Genomic DNA, 20278 nt, shown 5'->3' with positions numbered 1-20278 from the left:
CTGTCCCAAGGCCTCAGACTAAGCTGGTAAGTACTGATTCCAGGACAAAATGTGACCCACATCCCGAAGTGTCCTACATTCCTCTTCCTGCCCCTTATAGGTTCTTTACCTGCAAACTCTCTCCCTCTTGTCCAAAACATTTTACCTGCCCTTTCACCTTTGCATGATCACAGGTCCTTCGCATTCCACAATCAGTTATTTCCGTACAAGGTTTGTTTTATCACTTTGAACCTTAAAACACAAGGAACAAAATTTTACCCACTGTCACACTGAATCTGTCCATTGTGAGATGCTACACCACTGAATTTTGGTGTGCATCCATCCAATTGGAAAAGGAATGAATGTGAAAGTTTCATTTAAAGCACTCCTTCATGAAACTCTCCGTGCATCAAATAATTGAAAGCCCAAACCATTGATCAGTTAGTAAAGCTGTGAAGCCCTCTCAATTGTCAGAAGCAATTTGAAATTGAACTGAAAAATATCTCACGGTCTCTTAGAAATAGACATGAATTGTGGTTTGTAACCCAATGTGGAAATAGTTACGGAGAAAGTGATAACCTCTTGTGAGGTGTGTGCGCTCTTCCTCCAAGTTCTTCGTTCTAAGGTCAGAGGGCTGATCACCTCACTGCTGCCCTACATAGTCCCCTCAGTGCCAGAAAATGCTCACTTACCACCAAATTTATTTCCAAACTGTAGTTTATCAGAATATAATTTTATTTTCTGAAAGAAGTGCTTCAACTTTGTGTATTGGCACAAGATAACTATAAACAATACCAAAGAAAATGGTCCCCTATAATCTGGCCATTTATGGACACAGCACCAGAGGGAAAAAAACTTTAAACATAAATTAAGAAAGTTCTCTGTAAGAGCTCTTGTTGAATTATAGCTGACAACAGTACACACAGCACAGTCACGCCACTGAATTCTTTCCAGCTCCAGCTCCATAATTCACCCTCTCCCACATGTCCTCTATTCTTGAACTTAGAAGACTTTTCTCAATAAGGGTCACTAAGGGGATCCCAGTTGGGAATAGAAGAACAAAAAAGTTTAGTAACTATTCCAAGAGTCATAACATCGTAGGCAATAAATGCTGCATTTAAACACTACAGATTTAAGATTGTGAGCAGCTTCTACCAGACACTACATTACCCTGGTAAAGTCACCTGCCTTCTTTGAGCTTCAGTTTTCTCATCTGGCAGTTGTTCAATGGGTTTAGTCATTTGCAATCATTTTTATTACCTTCTAAAGTCCCCTTTAGGTACTGTGATGGAGAGGTAGACAGACAGAAAGATAGATAGATAGATAGATAGATAGATAGATAGATAGATAGATAGATAGATAGATGATAGATAGGGGGGAAAGCCTTAAAAACTCAAAAAAGTAAGGAAGGATGATCCCAAGAAATAAGAGGAACCAGAGCTCTTCTCCCTGGGTCTGAGAGAAGCTGGCCCAAGCCATCCTTCCCTGAGTCCTATCCTGCTCCTGCTTGGACTTCCCAGGACAGAATCCTCCCTGCTATGTGTGAGGCAGCCCCAGGCCCTTTGTACTGCTCCAGAGGTCTGGGGAGCAGTGTTCGAATGGGAAGAAAAGCATCCAAAAAAGAAAAACCAAAGAGCCAATGCCATAAATATGTAAATGCCCTTGAACTCTACTGAGAATTCCTCTGTGCCCCAATAGTTTCCTCCCCTCCATGTGGGTTATATTCTATTTTCCCAGGCATGGAGTAAGGGAGAAGAATAAAATTGGAGCTGGGTGGTGGGGGAGTAGCCTGGAAAAGACACTTATGAATTCAAAGAGGCCACAGATTTCATTACCAGGTGAGTAGTATCATCAGCTCCCGGTCCAATGCTTACTCATAGCACAAGCTGATTAAATGGTTGTGGAGGAAGGGAGGGAAGGAAGGAAAAAAAGAAGGAGAGAAGGAAAGAAGGAAAATTGGTTCTTATGCTTTCTACTGGAAACTTTTTATCTATTCAAGGAAGAATTAATTTTTGATGTTTACTGGCTATATATTTTGCACTCTCCACCTTGCCACTACCACATATTTATACTGTGACCAACCTAGCTGAAATGAACTTATATTTTAAATGAGTCATTTTGCAGAGCAAGTAATAAATCAGCTCTCAGGAGTGAGGAGCTCTCAGCAGGCCATACTGCTCCATGGCCAGGAGGGATTATTTTAGCAGTATCACACTAGGATTTCTGAATTTATGCCCTTAATTTATGAGACATTCATTGCAGGGGCTTTCCCAACTGTTATTTTCATAAACAGCAGATTAATATAGGGGCTTTTTCTTGCATTTCTTTGGAAAAATCTTGCCCTCATGTAGAATATTCAAGCTCTGCTACCTATAAATAAGCTAATGTCTTTCCTCTGGGCTGTTGTCCCTTAGCCTTCAACATCTTCTAGTCTGAAGCAAAAATCATGCTTAATTTTGTTTTGCTATCTTTCTAATACAGTAAGAGCTTCAGGTCAAAGAACTGAAGAGAATGTGAGAGCTTGACCCTATGTTATGTTTTTAGTTATTTGTAGATTTTCCTTATGCACTTGCCCTACTGTGGAATTTTTCGTCTTCATTCCCTTATCCCTATTAGGATTCTACCAATTTATTGTTCTAACCTTGAAGAAACAGCTTTTTATTTACCTTCAGCTGTAGGTGGCCCACCAGGTGTCAACAACTGTAGAGTTCCATCAAGAGTCATGATTTTACAGTTACAAGTCAGAGGGGCCTTCACAGATCCATCAGGCTCAACACTGCCTCCTTAGTGAACCTGTGAACCACCCAAGATGGCTGGTCATCAGTGTCATCCTCTTCCTTTTCCAGACAACTATCTTTAAAAGAAAAAAAAAAAGAGTGTCTTTGAATGTATCCATTTTATCCCCAAATAATCTTGTTTAATAAATTCCTTATTAGGCCAAATCCAATGTGCTGAAATATCTGCCAAGCATGTCATTCTACACAAAAGGGATTTGCAAATAGCCAGTAGTTGGCGTGAAGAAAGGACATGTGAAAGTGCTGGGTGTGGAATTTCCCATCCTCGGCCGGAGGTCTACTACAGCTTGCTGTTTGCAGATCTGGGCTGAGCTATGCATCACATTGTTCATGAAAGAAAAAGCAACTGTTCTCCCCAGTGCCCCTTCCCCGCTCCACATGGCTGCGATCAGCAGCCCCAAGACCCTAATTGCCACAGCCTATTAGAAATAATGAGACTTACATGGCAGAAGCCAAGGGTAAAAGCGACATCTCGCAACACGAAAGGTTAATATCAACATATACGGCTAGTGAGTGCAAAGGGCACCTCAGTTGGTGGCTCATTATGGCGGGCTGACCCATAGGGAAAGTGTCATTCTGCAGAGAGGCTTTCTCAGGATGTGGCAGCAAAAGTTACAAAAGATAAGGACTTGCCTGTGAAACGCACTCAACTAATGAGAGCTGAAGATTGTTTGAAATATTCCGATGACCTCACAGATGGGGGATGCTGATTAAGATGGCTACAGGAGGCTCCTTTCTTGTCTGACAGCCCATTGAGAAGCTTTGGTGAGATGTGACTAACAGGCCGTGAAGGTGTCTCCATCTTCTCTGACATGGTCCATGCTTTGGGCAAAACAAACATGAAAAATAAGTCTGAACTGACACACATGTTTGAATTTAGTTTTCAGAGCCATATTTGGGGGAAGGAGCACTGGTGGGGCCGTCAGCGATGATTCCTTTATGGTAAAGGGTGTTCGTGACTACTTGCGTGACTAATCGCATGACTGCGCTGGGGGGTGAGCCAACGGCAAATTGAGGTCTTGAACACTTGACAAAACAACCCCTGTTCTGTGGGTGAAATTCTATAGAGCTTCATGCGTAATTAAATGAAAGTTTCACAAGAGTCTACACCTCAATCATTTAATGCCGATATGTAGCACAAAGGAAGGATTTTTGCCACATCAAAATACATCCATGAAACAATGGAGAAATGTCCCAAGTTTTCAGAGTCAGAGATATTCACAGAAGAAACCCTGGAGTTCTCTTGACCTTCATTTAGTGCCTGGGACTCTGAAAAGAGATCACCATTATGCTCTCCTCTACCTCATACTAGAGGTGAGGATGAGAGCGCACCTCATACTGCTTATCTTAATTCCTCTCCCAGGACAACTGGAAGGAACACCTATCCGTTTGCCATGTCGCTAAAACAAAAATCACTCGTGTCTTGCAAAAACAGTTCAGATCTTTCTATTTAAAGGCTTATCACTATATTAAACAAGGTTATATTGGAGTTTTGTCATGAGATTTAGGAACATTTCTTTCAAGTCTTTCTAACTAGTTGTTTTAGTTATTGATTGCTGAATAACAAATTAACTCAAAAATTAGTGACATCACAGTAGAAAATAAAATTACATAAAGATTTTTATAATGAGATTTAAGAAAGATTTTTCAAGCTTTTCTAACTAGCTGTACTAGTTAATTAATTGCTTTATAACAAATTGCCACAAAATATGGTGGCATCAATGACAATAAACATTTATTATCTCATATAGTTTCTATAGGCAGCCTCATAAGGTTGCAGTGCAGATGTTGACCAAAGCTGTGATATCATGTGAAGGTTTGTCTGGAGCTGGATGATTCCTCTCAATTTGGTTCGCTCACATGTCTGGCAAATTACTGTTAGTTTTATTCAGGAGGCCTCTGTTGCCACATCAGCTTCTCTATAGAGCTGCCTGCATGTCCTCACGACATGGGAGCTAGCTTCCCCTACAGCAATAATCCAAGAGAAAAAAAAAACCACAAATTCTTTTTTAACCTAGTGTCCAAGGTCATGCCCCACCATCTCCACAATATCCTAGTGGTCACACAGGTCAGCTCTATTCAGTGTGGGAGGGGAATACACACAGGCACGAATACCAGGAGGCAAGAATCTCTGGGAGCCATCTTGCAGGCTGGCTATCACATCTATTAAAAGTATTTCTTAAAGTATCTTCACCTGACCAAAAAATATAAAAACTATGATCATCGATGTGATCGGCAAAAAGTCTGCAAGTGAGACAAAATCAAGGAACTCGATGGTACACTTTGAAAAGAACGTATATTCCATTTGACTGAAAATATTTTCCTGTACTAACTGATACGTGTTTACATGTGGCACCTGTAAGACCAAAGTGAAGACATGAATTAAGAGATTACTCAAGAGAAATTGATTTTAGTAGATAAACAAGGTTTTTTGAAACAATTTGCTCCCTTTTGATCTCAAGAGCAGGATTTTTGGCCTAAAGCATCTAGAAAACTGCAGTCTTCCTTTTCAGTGCATATCCATGGAGTAGTCTACAACCATTCACCAATGTGCCAGGCATAGGGAATTCAAGAGCAACAAGGTGAAGAAAATCTTAATCAGCTGATTGAGAATCCATTTTATGGAAAGATCCACCTCTTTGGGGAAATGGACTTGATATTTAGAAACTAAAACAATATAAAAATTTTCAACAATAGAAGGACAGAAATAGGATATGAATTAAACACCAAGCCTGTGGTAAATTTGCTTTCAGTGAAAAAGATGTAGAAGAGGAAAAAAAATAAGGAAGAGGCGAAAGGAGAAAGAAGTAGCAGTGGACGTAGCTGAGGAGAATTATTTCCAGCTTTTGAAACCAACAGTTGAACAATTGAGACTTATGGTGGTTTAGCACTGAAGTCAAAACATCTTGTCTCCCATCCCAACTTCTATGACCTAAATAAATGCAGAGAGATAGCATATTTATGGATTACAAAACTCTATATTGTTAAAATGGCAATGCTGCCCAAATTCCTCTCAAGATTCAACACAATTCCAATCAAAATTTCTATAAGCATTCTTATAAAAATTGACAAGCTGATTCTAATATTTGTATGAAAATTCAAGGAACCTAGAACAGCCAAAGTAATTCGAACAAAGAACATAGTTGAAGGACTTACTCTATTTGACTTCAGTACTTATTATAAAGCTATAGTAATTCGTTCTGTTTAATATTATGGTAAAGGTAGGCATATAGATCAATGGAACAGAATACAGTCCAGAAATAGACCAGTTGATTTTTGACAAATAAGCCAAGGCAACTCAATGGGGGAAAATGAAGTCTTTTTAATAAATGTCATTCAATAAACTAAGTATCCATATTTTTTTGAAAAATCAATCCTACTCCCTACCATACACAAAAATCAACTAAAAATATATTCCACATCTTAATGTGAAATGTGAAACTATGAAACTTCTAGAAGAAAACACAGGAAAAATATTTGAGATCTTAGGGCAAGCAAAAGATTTCTTAGATATGACACCGAAATCACTATCCATAAGAGAAAAAATGTTGGTAATTGAACTTTATCAAAATTTAAAGCTTTAACTCTTTGGAAAGCACCAATAAAAAAACAAAAGATTCATAAAAATATTTACAACATATTTATCTGGTAAAGAACTCACATCTAAAATACGTAAAGAATGCTTAAAACTCGACAAAATGTAAACAGACTTTTGACCAAAGTCAAGATATGAATGGACAATCAACACATGAAAAGATGTTCAACATCATTTGTTATGACATATGTATACATTGCAGATTAAAACCTTAATGAGATACCACTACACGCCCATTAGATTGCCTAAGATTAAAAAGATTGAACATACTAATCTTTTTACCAAGTGTTTGTGAGTATGGGGAAGTGGAACTCATATACTAATGAGGGGAATATAAAATAGTACAATAATGTGGTTTGACTGTGTCCCCACCCAAATCTCATCTTGAATTGTAGTTCCCGTAATTCCTACATGTCCTGGGAGGGACCCTGTGGGAGGTAATTGAATCATGGGGCGATTTTCCCCATGCTGTTCTCATGATAGTGAGTGAGTTCTCACAAGATCTGATGGTTTTATAAGCACCTGGCATTTCCCCTGCTGGTACTCATTCTCTCTCCTGCTGCCCTGTGAAGAGACCCCTTCTGCCATGACTGTAAGTTTCCTGAGACCTCCCCAGCCATGAGAAACTATGAGTCAATTAAGCCTCTTTCCTTTATAAATTACCCAGTCTCAGGTATTTCTTCATAGCAGCATGAGAATGGACCAACACATCCAACCACCACCAAAACAATTTGGCAGCTTCTTAAAATGTTAATTATACACCTACCTTGCAACTCAGTCATTTCACTTCTAAGTATTTAACCAAAAGAAACTAAAATGTACGTGCACACAAAGATTGCACATGAGTGTTCTTAGCAGCTTTATTTATGATAGCGCAAACTGGAAACTATTTATCAACAGGTGAATAGATAAATAATGGTATCATATCATACAATGGACTACTATTCGTTAATTATAGTGATGAACTATTGACATAAGCAAAATGGCCAAATCACAAAATCATTATGAGTAATGAAAGAAAACAGACAAAAACAGACAATACAGAGTTAACAATTCATTCCTGGGCATGAACCCAGAGAATGCATATAACCACTAAAAACATTTACACAGGAATGTTCAAAGCAGCATTATTCATATCATCCCAACATGGCAAACCAACCAAAATATCCATCAACAATAAAATGGACTTTATAAATAGTGGTATGTTCCCATAATAGAATATTACACAGCAGGGGTCCCCAAACCCCAGGCCACACAGACCAGTACCAGTTTGTAGCCTATTAGGAACCAGGCTGCACAGCAGGAGGTGAGCAGTGGGTGAGCAAACATTACCACCTGAACTTCGCCTCCTGTCAGATCAGTGATGGCATTAGATTCTCGTAGGAGCACAAACCCTATTGTGAACTGCACATGCAATGGATCTAGGTTGCATGCTCCTTATGAGAATCTAATGCCTGATGATCTGAGGTGGAATAATTTCGTTCCTAAACCATCACCTCCCCCAACCCACTGTCCATGGAAAAATTGTCTTCCACGGAAGTGGCCCCTGGTGTCAAAAAGGTTGGGGACTGCTGTTATACAGTAAACAAACTACCTCTACATGCAAAAACGTAGAACATTACAAACATAATGTTGAATGAAAAAAGATAGTCACCAAAGAGCACAAAAGTTCAACTACATTTATATAAAGTTCAATACAGGAAAAACTAATTCATAATGTTAAAAATTATGATAGTGCTTACTATTGGGGTGAAGTGGATAGTGACTGGAAAAAGCACAAGAGGTGTGTCTGAAGTGCTGGTGATGTTCTGTTTTTTTTATCTTGGTGCTGGCTACAAGAGTGTGTTTGCTTTATGAAAATTCCTCAAATGTACACTTATTATTTGGTACATTTGTCTGCATTTATGTTATATGTCAATAAAAAATGTACCCTGTAAAATCATCTTTTGTGGTTAGATGATGCAGTTGAAATTGAAAATGATGGGTTTTGTGGAAATACAGATGTTCAGCCAACAGGAAGAAAAGTGACGTATACTTGGAGTTGACAGGATATTACTGGAGATAAATATGTCATTCCTTACAACAGTCATAGATAATGATAAAGGCAAAGGGAAGAGAAAGCTAAAGAAGGAATCTTGGTGAATGTTTACCTGTAGGTGTTGGAAGAAGAAGACAAAGAGATGGAAAAGGACGAAGAAATGCATGCACATAGAAGCCAGGCTAAAGAATGCTTCAAAGAAGAGACAGGTGCAGCTAATCATCAACACAAAAGCAGCACAGTAGTTAAGAGTGTGGGCTTTGGAGCCAGAATTTCTGGATTCAAATCTTCCAATTTTCATCTATAAAGTGGGGCTATTAGTTGATACTACTTCATAAAGTTAATTCATTTGAACAGTGGCTAGAATGCTCAAAAAGATGAGAAGTATAAGAAAAGGTTGCTGGATTTAGTAGTTAGAATCAGGCTACAAAGTATGGTGAGAAAGTAGATGCAAAAAGAGGATTTTAATGAGCAGCCAGTGTCCGTCCAAAAGGCCACAAATTGATTCTCCAGCTTTCTAATATGACACTAGAGTATGTCCAACCTTTCTCGTTCCAAAGTACTCACTTGTGGAGGCTACAGATTGGCTTAGGTCCCCATTAGGAAGGGACCTCAAGTTATCTGATCCAGAAAGAAACACTGGTTTTTTTCAGTTTTCTGGGAAGTTTGAATGCAGATATACTCACCTTATAGAAGTAATGCCTGGGGTGAGTTTCTGTTTCTCAGGTTAAGAAGTTTCTCCAATAAAATTCATCTCAGAAAAGAGAGAGGAGGAGGAGTCCTAAGTAATTATCCATAGAAGGCCAACTAACAGTTCTATCTAAAGTTTATTTTCCAGTGGTGCCACTGATTGGAAGGCCACTGGCTGAAATGCACGTGATGTAACTCAGTATTGCAAGTTGAGTCCTTCAGGGTTTCAAGTAAGGATGAGACTGGACCACAACCACAGAGAACTAATGTAAAATCCAAAAGATATGACATTGTGAAGAAATTACTACACTGAACACTGAGCATAAATTTCTATGTTCCTTGTAGAGAGTGCCAAACAGTATATCACAAAATTCATTTAAAAATATTCTTTGACTTAAAAATAATGTATCCTAAAAAAGGATACATTTATCCTAGAAATTTATCCTAAGGAAGAAGTTCAAAAGAGGCCAAATAAAAAGCTGTATGTAATTTTGCAGTGTTGGTTCTAATAGAAAAAAGAAGTAGCAGTAATAACCAATAGAAAAAAAGTTTTTAAAAATAGGCCTGAAAACAGCGTAAGTATTAGTGGCTATCAAAATAGTAATTATGAAGTCTATATAAACACATAGGGAAATGTTTATTATATTTTAAAATATAATAAAGAAAAAACAGGAAATAAAAAGGTACATAGACTGATTACTATTTTGTACAATATTGTATACATGTTGACAAGAAATCAAAAGGCATATATAAAAACAAAAAAAAAATGTCAGGAATAGATAATGAGTGGATAGTTTTTTCTTTTCTCAAAAATGTGTCAAGACTCCTGCTTCCAAACTAACACAGGAACAGAAAACCAAACACCACATGTTCTCACTCATAAGTGGGAGTTGAACGATGAGAACACATGGACACAGGGAGGGAAACATCACACACTGGGGCTTGTCATGGGGTAGGGGGCTGGGGAGGGATAGCAATAGGAGAAATATCTAATGTAGATGATGCGTTGATGGGTGCAGCAAACCACCGTGGCACACGTATACCTATGTAACAAACCTGCACGTTCTGCATTTGTATCCCAGAACTTAAAATATAATAAAAAGGTTTTTTTCAAAGTGAACAATTGAAGAAAAAAAGAAGACTCCTGTTTCCAGGAAGATGAAACAGATATGCTTTTCTCATTCCTCTAAGTACAAGTGAAAATGCTGGATAGTATATATAAAGCAAACGTAAGAACACTTTGAAAGGCGAAGAGAAGACAGTAGAACAGCTAGAGACAGTGATACCCATAGAAAAATATGGTGAGTTCCATGGGTTTTCTTTTTGCCTCATATACTCCAGACTTGGAACTAAAGAAGTAGGTAACCTAGAAATGCCAACAAACACAGACCAAAAAACACCCCCAACAAAAGCTTACTCTCCTCAAGCCAAAGGACTAAGAAAAGAGCCGCATAGAAAGACAAAAAAACTTTTAGATAATTTAGACAATAACCACTCTACCCTAGCTAAACCTCACAAAAATAAACAAACAACAACAACAACAAAAACCTGTGAGCCCATCCTCACCCACACAGGCAAGGGCAAGTAAGAGCCTAGATTTCCACCCTTGCAAGGCTATATCGAGGCACTCCAAACCTCTGCCAGGGTGGTATTAGAGAGGGCCAAGAAGGGAACTAGGACTTTCATCCCAGCTGGCCAATAACAACCCACCTTCCTCCCTCATGGTACCAGTGGACAGCTTGTAGAGAACATGAACTTCTTCCAGTCCCACCTGGCAGTAACAAGGCATTTCTCCCCATAAGGTGGTATCAGTCAGGTAGAGAGTTGGGACTTTAATCATCACCCAGCAGTAATGAGGCTACCCTTACCACAGTGTCAGTGGAGACAACATGGAGAGCTGGAACTCCCTCTGCCCAGCAGTAATGAGGAGCCATCCTACCGAGAATTCATAAAGACTGAGTGGGGAACCTAGACTTCTATCTCTACTTGAAATTAACAAAAGAGCACTCTGCAACCTTTCCCTGACACAGTGACATCAGGGAAAGCCAGCCAATATTTTGCCAGCTAAACCAAAATATTGGAATAAAATCCAGAGTCTGATAATATAAAATGTCCAGATTTTAACTTTAACATTTACTCATCCTACCAAGAACTGGAAATATCTCTAATTGAATTTTTAAAGATAAACAATAAATGCCAACACCAAGATGAGAAAGCTGTTAAAATGTTTTCAACAAAGATTTCAAAGTAGTCACATTAAAAATGCTTTGACAAGCATTATAAACATACTTGAAATGAATACAAAAATATAAATTCCCAGCAAAAAAAAAAAAAATGTCAGGAAAGAAGTAAAAGAAATAGAGAAGAAGCAAATGAAAATTTTAGAACTAAGAAATAAAATAGCTGAAATAAAAAGCTCAGGGGATGGGCTCAACAGCAGAATGGAGAAGACAGAGAAAAAAAATCAGTGAATTGGAACATAGAACAATAGAAATTACTTAGCAAATAGAGTGGGAGAAAATATGCATAAGGCCTCAAAGACTAGGGGGACAATAACAAAAGATTTAGCATGTATGTCATCAGAGTTCCAGAAGGAGACAAGAAAGAGGGTTGAAAGAGACCACTTGAAGAAAACAGGGCTGCAAATTTCCTAGATTTGGCAAAAAGATATAAACCTACCTCTGAAAGCTAAAAATTAAAAAAAAAAAGTTTGAAAGCAATTAGAGAAAAATGACACCTTACCTGGGGGAAAACAATTAGAATGCCAGCAGATTTCTCATCAGAGGCCAGAAGGAAGAGGCGTAATATTTTCCAGGGGCTGAAAGAAAAGAACTGTCAACTGAGAATCCTATACCTAGTGAAAATATATTTCAGGAATGGAGGGAAAACTAAGGCATTCTAAAATGAAGGGCTAAATGAAGTTTTCTGAACAAAAGAAAAATAAAAAATAAGGAACTTGGAACATCAGGAAGGAAGAAAGAATTCAATAAACAGTAATGTGGGTAAATAAAATAGGCTTTCCTTCTCCTTATGAGTGTTCTAAATTATGTTTGATATTTGATATTTATAACACTGCCTGACAATGTTCTAAATGTGTGTAGAGAACATATTTAAGACAATTATAAACAGATAAAGGGAAAGGGGTATAAATGGAGGTAAGGTTTCTATATTTCACTCAAACTGGTAAAATGACAGTAACAGTAAACTGTGATGAGTTGTATATCTAATGTAACACATATGACAGCCATTTGAAAGGTTAAACAAAGAAATACACTTTAAAAATTGTAGATAAATCAATATAAAATTCTTTTAAATGTTTAATTCATAGGAAGGCAGGAAAATGAAAGCAGAGAAATGAAAAACAGAACAAGCAGACTTAACTCTATCGATAATTACATGAACTGTCAATGGTCTGTATATAGCAATTAAAAGGCAGAGATTGGTAAAGGAGATTAAAAAGCATGACCCAACTATATTCTGTCTACAAGAAACTCACTCAAAATAATATATAGGCAAGTTGAAAGTAAATCACATATGAGATGTCACACACACACCTATCAGCATGATTAAAATAAAAAATAGCAATGCTGCCAAATACTGGCCACATGTGTAGAAACTGGATCATTCATACATTGTTGATGGAAATAGAAAATGGTACAGCTATTCTGGAAACAGTTTAATGGTTTCTAAATAACTAAATATGCCACTATCATACAACCCAGCAATTACTCTTCTGCACTCCGGGGCATATCATTTATGCCAGAGAAATGAAGGCTCTTATTCACACAAAAACTTGTACACAAATGTTTATAGCAGTTTCTCTCATGATAGATAAAAACTGGAAACAGCCCAGATGTCCATCAATGGAAAAATTGTTAAATAAATTGTAGTACATCCATATGATGGAATACTACTGAGAAATGAAAAAGAGAATAATCTTCTGATACATAAAACCTAGATGAATCTCCAGAAAATTATGCTGAATGAAAAAAGGGAAGTCAAAAAGGTTGCATACAGTATGAGTCCATTTATATAACGTTTTTGAAATGACAAAATTATTGAAATGGAGAAAAAATTAATGTTGGTCAGTGATTATAGAAGGGGTAAAGATGGGAGGAAAGTATGTATGGCTATAAAAGGAGGAATCTGGCTGGGCGTGGTGGCTCACACCTGTAATCCCAGCACTTTGGGAGGCTGAGGCAGGTGGATCACCTGAGGTCAGGTGTTCGAGACTAGCCTAACATGGTGAAACCCCATCTCTACTAAAAATACAAAAATTAGCCAGGCATAGTAATCCCAGCTACTCAGGAGGCTAAGGCAGGAGAATTGCTTGAACCTGGGAGGCAGAGGTTGCAATGAGCCAAGATCACACCATTGCACTCCGCCTGGGTGACAGAGCAAGACTCTGTCTCAAAAAAAAAAAAAAAAAAAAAAAAAAAGGAGGAATCCTTCTGGTGATGAAAATGTTACATATCTTAACTCTATCAATGTCAATATTCTGGATGTAGGATTATATTATCATTTTTAAAATGTTACCATTGGGAGAAACTGCGTACAGGACACACAAGATTTCTCTGTATTATTTCTTACAAGTGTTTATGAATCTATAAGTTTCCAAATAAGAAGTTTTTTATGTATCACATTCCTTTTTATAGCAGACCCTTGACATTTGAGAATAATATGTCCAAACCTTCAAGAATCCTCAAATACTGGAAAGAGGGCATGTTTGCATAGGCTTTCTCTCACATCACACTTCCTGTAGCATCATGCATTCCCTGTACACATCCTCATACCACCTCATCACATTTCAGCTTTTACTGGTGCTTCCTCCTCCCTTTCTGTTCATTTTCCACAACACCATCCTCATTCCTCCAGAGCTACTAGACACAGAGAAAATCAAGAGCCTGGTGCTGCTGCAGGGAGCAGGTGCCAGGTCCTGGGCTGCTACAATCCATGCCTCAGTAAAATGCCAAATTACCACCAAGCATGAGCTTCCAGGGAGGCTCCTGATCAGTGAGAACCACAGTGCTAAATCTAGAGATGCCAAAGGCATGCTGTATCACTCTCTTGATGATTATTTCTCATAAAAGAAAAACCAACATTAGTGCCTTTCCACAATCAAAACCTCACCATAGCATCAGGACAAATGACATATGCTGGCAGCAACAGGAAATTAAAAAAAAAATGAATGAATCTTCCTATTGACTCAGACTGATGCGGAGTGGCAGACCTCAGCAGAGCAGGCTCAGAATGACAGCTTAGCAGACCTGGTGCAGTTATGCATGGTGGCTGGGTGGCTGTCACTGAAGGCCCTTTGAGTACCTCCCCAGATGAAGCCCCAGCTGGATGCCTGAGCTGTTTTTTTAACCCTAACAAGATCTGTCATTAAACCTTACTGGAGCCTGACTTTGCCTCTTTCCCTCCAGGCCTTTCTAGTGGTGGTCAAAGGTCACGTCATCCTTCAACACAGGCTTCTGGGCCTCCGGCTTTTGTTCCCCAGACCGCATAGTGATGATGGGCAAACAGCCTCTTGGCCCTTGGAAGACACACATGAAATCAACGAACCATGGTCCTTAACAAATGGGCCCCTTCAAGGCCAGCCAGCCAGCTACAACTACTTATGATATTTACAGCTTTCTGTCTGCACAGATTAAACCCAGGGAATGAAAAATGGACTCCTTAGTCTGGTAAACTTATGTCATTCCTTATTAAGACATATTGAGAACAGAACTAGATTTTGTTGAGAAACAACTTCTGCTTCTAAAAACAATCTGGGGTGAGAATAGGAACATTTCTGGGGACAAGGACTTCTTATACAATATTAGTGTTTGGTGACAGTGTTTTCTGATAATTTCATAAACACACTGTGTTGTTTTCTAGCAACAGAATATATTTTGGCCAAGAACAATATTTATCACTTATTTATTGTCAATTAGTGCTATAAATAGACACCTTGTGAATGCATTCCTCAGCAAAGAATCAACATGAAAGCAATAAGACCTTGGCAGCCCAAGTTATCATCTTTTTGTTTGAAATGTGGACATTGTTTCTGAAGACACATCAGCACTTTGGATGCTGAGGCTGAGGGAAGTGTTATCTCATTATCTTTTCAATCTAAGAATCATAGATCTAAGGGCAGTGAATTTTGGCTGGGTAACCCTTTTTCCAAAGAAAGCATATGCACGAGCTCAATGCGTTGATTTAAAACCAGAAGTGCTTTGATTCAAGTTAAGTAGGAGGCCAGAGCTTGGCCTGATCAGCAACTGTACCTGTCCATGCCCACCCCATCCCACAGCCCCCACCCAAGAGCCTTCCTTGAAGAGGTTCTATAGAGCATAGCTTGAAAATCAGGTCTGTCAAATATGTCTGGAACTAGTTGCCAGAAGATCAGGGTGCCAGATGAACCTTCTGCAAAACGATGGAGCTTGGGGAAGCGCCACAGTCCCACTGTGCCTGGTTTCCTTATCTAGTAACACAACTCTCCTTTTCTGCTGGCCCCAAGGAGCTATAATGAGAATGACTATGGAATAGAGAGGAAAGTGTGTTGATAAGCCCATGTGTGGGGGTTATAGCTCATAATAGCTGTTATTTTAAACAACTTCATTGATGTAATTCACATACCATACAATTCACTCATTGAAAGTGTACAATTCAATGGTTTTAGTATATTAACAGAGTTGTATGAACATCGCATTCAATATCAAAATGCTTTCATCACGCCAGAAAGAAACCCCATACTCATTGGCAGTCACTCCCCATTTCTCCCCAGCCCACACACAGCCCCAGGCAACCACCAATCTACCTTTTATCTGCATAGATTTGCTTATTCTAGATATTTTGTATAAATGGAATCATGTAATACATAATTCTTTGTAACAAATTTTTTAAATTTAGCATAATATTTTCAAGATTTATCACTATTTTATTTCTTTTTATTGCAAAATAATATTCCATTGCAGGGATACACCCCACTTTGTTTATCCATCTACCAGTCATGAACATTTGGGTTGTTTCCATATTTTGGCTGTGATGAATAATGCTGCTATGAATCTTCATGTACAAGGGTGTTTTTTTGTTTGTGTTTGTGTTTGTTTTTGTGGACATGTGTTCTTATTTATCTTGGGTGCATACCTGGGAGTAGAACTGCTGAGTCATGCAGTAGCTCTGGGTTTAACCTTTTGAGGATTTACTAGGCTGTTTTCCAAAACAGTTGCACCATTTCCCATTCCCACCAGCAATGTATGAGGGTTCTAATTTCTCCACATCTTGATCAATATTTGCTATTACCCATCTTTTTGACCTGCCTTTTTGTACTCACCATGCTACTGAGTGCAAAGTAGTATCTCCTTGTGATTTTGATTTGCATTTTCCTGATGGCTAGTGATGTTCAGCATCTTTTCATGTGTTCATAATGGGTCTTTGCTTTTTAAGATAATGGCAGGAAATTTAACAGAGAAAAGTATCAACATAGATAGAACTCCACAAGCACCAATCGTTTTCTATGTGTCAAATGTACTTCTCACTTGAAGACTGGAAAATATTTTTGCTTAAATTATGACAACTGTCTGTCTCCTCCAGTATCCACCCCTCCTTCCCAAATCACCTAACGCCATTACTATGTTTCAAATTGGGCCAAACTCTAATGCAAGAAAGATGTTTTCTTCATTATTCTGAAAAACAAATGAGCTCCAAGACCTAGCCAGTAACTCACTTTCTCAACAAATGCCAACATACCAGATCATCCAAATGGCACAAGACTGCCACTCCTCACAACCCTGGAGGGCAGGATTCACATGGCAGTCTATGTGCCTAGCATCCATGGGAGGCAGGCCCCCCACAACACACCTTTATTGGACTGCATCCCTGTGAGTAGTTCTTTGGTCAATCATGGGAGTGGTTTTGCACTGGCCCAGTGGGCATCTACATGGTGGCCAGGTAGGGTGTACGGGCAGAGTTAGACTGGCTTCATGGATCTGTTCTGTTTACCTCACCATTGATTTAACAGGCTTGCCTAGAGGAGTGGCTACCCCAACATCTACAGAAAGTACTTCCTCAGTCACAACTAGTTACTGATGACAGCTCTGTACAGTGATTAGGAGCAAGAGCTAGCACTGACTCTTTGATCAAGGAGTCTTGATCAAAGCCCTTCCCCATCTTCTGCAAGCTCCATGATCTTACAAAGATTCCTTTATGCTTCTGGATCTTAGTTTCCTCGTCTGTGAAACAGTGTGATTGATAATACATTGCTCAAAGAGTTGTTGTGAAAATTAAGGCAACAATGTATATAAAACATTTAGCAGAGTGCTTAGTACATAGTAGGTCCACAGCTGGTGTTTTTATTATTTTTATTACCAGCAGCCCACTATTCACAAGGATTTCTGGCTTCCAAGTCTTCAGATTAACTGTTCCCTTTGTCCAGAATGCTGTTTCATACACTTTCCCCAGGTAATTCCTACTAATCCTCTAACCTGGCTTATAGGGACCCCTCCCGGAACCCTCCCTTCCCTCTACTCCCAAGAGTAGGTGCCCCACATATGAGCTCACAAGCTCCAGATGCTCCATATCACCCTGTCTCCAATTGCCTGTGTGCTTGTCTGCACCAGCCAGCAGACACTGGGCTCCCGCAGTTGGTGGGAACTCCATCAATATTTGTCCTCGTTTTGCCTGTCCCTGAATCTGAGTAGCAGCCTCTTTGCCATCCTCAATGCCTCCTTCAAAGGAAAAGAATCTAATATTTTCTGAGTGTTCACCGTGTGCCAGTAATTTCCCTATGTTAGTTCATTAATTTGCCTAATAGAAGATTGGGTGAGGTAGGCATTTCCCTGTTTTTAGGATAAGGAATCAGTGGCTCAGGGGGTTAATTAACTGAATTAACTAACCACAGTTTGCCTAAGGTCTCACAGGCACAGGGCTGAGGCTGGCACCCAGAGTCAGTGTTTTTGCACCACATCCACAGAGTTTTGCCCTGTCTTCCTTACAATTCAGTCCCAATTCAGCTACAGGGATCCACAAGCTCACTCAACTACTTTCTCTCTTTCTTTCTTTCCTTCCTTCCTTTATTTTTCTTTCTTTCCTTCTTTCTTTCCTTCTTCCTTTCTTGCTCTCTTGCTTTCTCTTTTCTTTCTTTCTGTCTCTTTCTTTTTTATTTGACTTATAAGCTACAAACATTTATTTCTCATAGTCTGGAAGCTGGACGTCTGAGATCAGGGTGCCAGCAAAGTCGTGTCCTGGTGAGGGTGCTCCTCCAGCTCGCAGACTGCTACCTTCTCCCTGTGCCCTCATAGGGTGAAGGCACCTCAGCTACTTCTTGTTTGCTGTTATCGGCTGCCTGAAAGAATACATTTTTCCCCCGTATGGTTTATTATAAAAACACCCAATACTTTACTAAAATGTGCTCCATCTGTCTAGCTGGTTTGGGATGTTTAGGAGGAGTCAGGGACAAATCCTCCCTGGGGGCCTTTCCCAGGGAGTGCTGAAGTCTGGTAGTCAGAGACGGGTCCTCTGGGGAATCAGAGGAAAGGTGGAGGTTTGGCAGGGAACAGCAGACAATGGCTGTGGTTGTGCCTCTGGCTGATGGTTTCCTGAGAGGCTTTGCAGTTTGAGCTGTTACACATCTGCTCTGGGTCAGTGTCCCCAGACCTTCTCTGTGCTGCCCCAGCCCTGCCAGCAGGCAGGCCTATTCACGAGGAATCACATGGGATTGTAAACCCCTGGGGCTTGGAGGCACCTCTCCTCCTCATGCGGAGACTGTCATAAAGGTGGCTGCTTCCAGGGAAAGGCTGTGGCTGTACACGAGGACTCATTTTGCTGTCAAAATGAAGAACTCCAGAAGCGCACATGTATTTGGCAGTGCATCTGCTATTCGCCAGCATCTGTTTTGTGCAACATGATTGTTAATGAACTGAAAAGGATCCTGCTGCTGCTGCTGCTGCTGTTATTTTGACGACACAGGAAGCAAAATCAGGAATTCATTTGTTCCTTAGTTTGTTCAACAAATCTGTACTGAGCACCTCCTCTTTGCAAAGTAAAGAAGAGAAAAAAATGAGATGAGGTTATGGTCTGGGACCTCTAGACAAGTGTTGGGGGAAAGGCTGTATTTGTGAGTAACTGTCGTATCTGTGCATCTCATGCACATTGAGCACTCAACAAAGGAAGGGACCCAGCTACAGCAAATCGGTCTGCATCGAGGAGGTGAAGAGTAGAATCTCCGCAGGCCAGCAAGCAACAAAAAGCACTCCAGGTGGAGGGAAAAGCATTAACAAACGTGGAGAAGGGAAAACAGAACATATGAGAGAATTGCAAGTGATTTCTTTTTGACTGAAACAAAATTATATGAAGGAAGGAAATAATTCTGGCAATGCAATTGGAGCAGGATCCTAAGGGCCTTGAATGTCACACTAAGAAGTTTGCAAGCCACCAAATAGCTTAAGTAAATGATAGAGTGTCCTGACTGGGACTATATTTCAGAAAGATAAATTTGCAAACAGCATACAAGATGGACAATGGTCAAGGTGGGAGAGAATAAAACCAAATATAACAGAATCTGATAAGAGGCTTGCATCAATCAGCATAGACTTAATTATATTATAGTAACAGACAACCCTCAAATCATAGCAGCTGAAACAATAAGGGTTTATTTCTTGCTCACGCTATATGTCACTTGTGAGTTGGCTAGAGGCTCTGCTCTTCATACCCTCTCTCCCAAATCCAAAGTGTCAAAGAAGCTAGGATTGCAAATACTGCCAGATGCTTTGACAGAAGGGAAGTTACCTCATACCGTATACAAAAATGAACTCAAAATGGATCAAAGATCTCAATTTAAGAGCCTAAATTATAAAACTACTAGAAAAAAACATAGGGGTAAAGCTTCATGACCTTGGATTTAGCAATGGATTTTTAGACATGACATCAAAAGTACAAGCAATCAAAGAAAAAATAAATAAATGTTAGACCTCAACAAAATTGAACACTTTTGTGCTTCAAAGAACACCATCAAGAAAGTGAATAGACAACCCAAGGAATAGGAGAAAATATTGACAAATCATATCTGATAAAGGACTTGTACCTAGAATATATAAAGAACTCTTGTAAGTCAATAACAAAAAGCCAAATAACCCAATTTGAAAATAGACAAAAAAACTGAACAAGTATTTCTCCATAGAAGATACACAAATGGCCAAT

General features: G+C 39.3%; 1 pseudogene; it reads left to right on the top strand.

Moving 5' to 3' along the window:
- The window catches only part of LOC100613804 (large ribosomal subunit protein uL30-like), a 105229-nt pseudogene that overhangs the window by 72826 nt on the left and 12125 nt on the right, over nucleotides 1-20278 (top strand).

The sequence above is a fragment of the Pan troglodytes genome, chromosome 12 (assembly GCF_028858775.2).
Source record: "Pan troglodytes isolate AG18354 chromosome 12, NHGRI_mPanTro3-v2.0_pri, whole genome shotgun sequence".
NCBI classification, from domain to species: domain Eukaryota; kingdom Metazoa; phylum Chordata; class Mammalia; order Primates; family Hominidae; genus Pan; species Pan troglodytes.
The sequence above is the reverse complement of the archived record's forward strand: the minus strand, read 5'-3'. Positions and strand labels throughout refer to the sequence as shown.